The following is a 2,042-nucleotide window of genomic DNA, read 5'->3' on the forward strand; positions in this document are numbered from 1 at the left end:
GTCGCCTGAGGAAAGACTCTACCGCGACAGGCGAATCGTTACTTCTATTGTGGAGACAATGGCCATTTCTTGCAAAATTGCCACCTTAGGCCGAAGAAATCACCCTGCCGCCCTTCTACACACTGTCAAGTATCAGGATTTAACTCTTCTCATCCTGTTCTCTCTATCACCATATCAGTGGCAAAAGAAGAAGTTTGGCTGTCAGCCATCATTGACTCTGGGGCCTGCAGCTGCTTCTTAGACATAAACTTGGCCAAAGGACTTGGTATCCCCCTTGTTACCAAGCAGCAGTTAACAGTTGGTTTGGCTGATGGATCTCTACCCAGTTCTGGACTGATTACCCATGAGACCCTGCTGATCCCTATGACAACCAATTCTGGCCATAAAGAAGTAGTACACTTTGATGTCTTGTGCTCTCCTCTGTTCTCTGTCATTCTGGGAGTCCCCTGGTTGCGAGCACACAACCCCCACATTGACTGGCTTAAAAATGAAGTTCTGTTTTCATCTGCCTATTGTCAGCAGAACTACCTCGCCCCTAATCCTAAGGACCTCACCAGCTGCCTAACCATACAACCCGTTTCTTGTGCCAACCCACATGTACCCTCTGCTTACCAAGAATTCATTGATGTCTTCGATAAGAAAGGAGCAGACTCCCTTGCACCCCACCGCCCCTACGACTGCCCTATTGAATTGCTTCCAGGTTCCAAAATTCCCTTTGGTTGTATTTTTCCTTTGTCAGAGACTGAACTTGAAACACTACAATTCATCCATCCCTCTTCATCTCCTGCAGGAGCTGGCATCTTCTTTGTCAAGAAAAAGGACCAATTTTCAGCTTTCGGCGCTGACGCACTTTGAATGTCAATGACGCGGTCATACAACACTCTACCCAAATTACATTTTTCCCCCACAAATAGAGCCTTCTTTTGGTGGTATTTAATCGTCGCTCCCGACGGCAGGGCGGCATTGAAGATTGGACGTACATGTACGCCAATATGCCTGCCCGTGCCATTCTGTCGACGTACATCGTCGTGCGCTGGTCGGGAAGTGGTTAATAGTTTGTTATACAATTTTGCAAACAGGTCATTTTGCTGCTTCATTGATATGCACTGACAGGTGGCGCTGGTGGGCGGCACTTGTTGGGGGGGGGCACAGATGAGCACTGGGGATCTGGTGGCACATCGCAGTGATTGGGACTGATGTCCATCTCACTGACGCCGGTGATTGGCGTTTTTTTTTCTCCTCGTGCTTAAAAATAGCCGATTAACGGCTGTGTTGACATCACTTCTTGGGCCATTCGTTTCTATGTATGCCATGTCTGCGTGAGTTTCAGCTATTCAATGACGGTTGGTGGGCGGGTTCTGCGCTCCCACAATGCTTTGCGGTAGAGCAGCTAATTTGCATACAGCGCTTTGCTTCAAAATATGCTTCATGCCGCTTATTTCCTTTATTTAGATCAACTTTTAAATCAAGCACATTATTAACCAGGAAGAAAGTGAATTCATACAATTCATTTGGAATATATAAAGTAAAGTATCCATAGTTTCTGCTCTCCCTAGGTTGCGTTCAGCTCATCATTTGAACGCTTTATAACCAGATCAGGGTCACAATCACTTTGTCCCTGGCCCGTATTGGCTGAACGGACACATACTTAAAGTGGAACGATACAGAGAAGATTAGCATGGTCCCCTGCGCAAGGATGACACGCTTAATCGCGAATCGAGCCATGTTTTTTTTAAGCTTTTTCATCTTGTTATCTCGTGTACTCTTGCCATTGGCTATACTAAAAAATAAAAAATAAATACTTATATATTGCGCTTAGATTGGTGGTGCAGTTGTACTTTTGCAGCGAGCGCTTTCTTTTTGTGCTATTTAACCACTTGCTTACTGGGCACTTAAGGCCCCCTCCTGCCCAGACCAATTTTCGGCGCTGACGCACTTTGAATGTCAATGACGCGGTCATACAACACTCTACCCAAATTACATTTTTCCCCCACAAATAGAGCCTTCTTTTGGTGGTATTTAATCACAGCTGGGGTTTTAAC

The 2,042-nt window shown here is 45.7% G+C and overlaps 1 non-coding gene across 1 annotated transcript; it reads left to right on the plus strand.

The window, feature by feature from the left end:
• Positions 1-1,621: 1,621 nt before the first annotated feature.
• LOC143956202 (U6 spliceosomal RNA) lies at positions 1,622-1,731 on the plus strand. The gene has a single exon (XR_013269864.1). It is a non-coding gene; the product is annotated as a U6 spliceosomal RNA (small nuclear RNA).
• The last annotated feature ends 311 nt before the right edge of the window (positions 1,732-2,042 follow it).

Source organism: Lithobates pipiens, unplaced genomic scaffold (genome assembly GCF_037356315.1).
Source record: "Lithobates pipiens isolate NorthernLeopardFrog02 unplaced genomic scaffold, aLitPip1_a1.2 Scaffold_10, whole genome shotgun sequence".
Taxonomy (NCBI): Eukaryota; Metazoa; Chordata; class Amphibia; order Anura; family Ranidae; genus Lithobates; species Lithobates pipiens.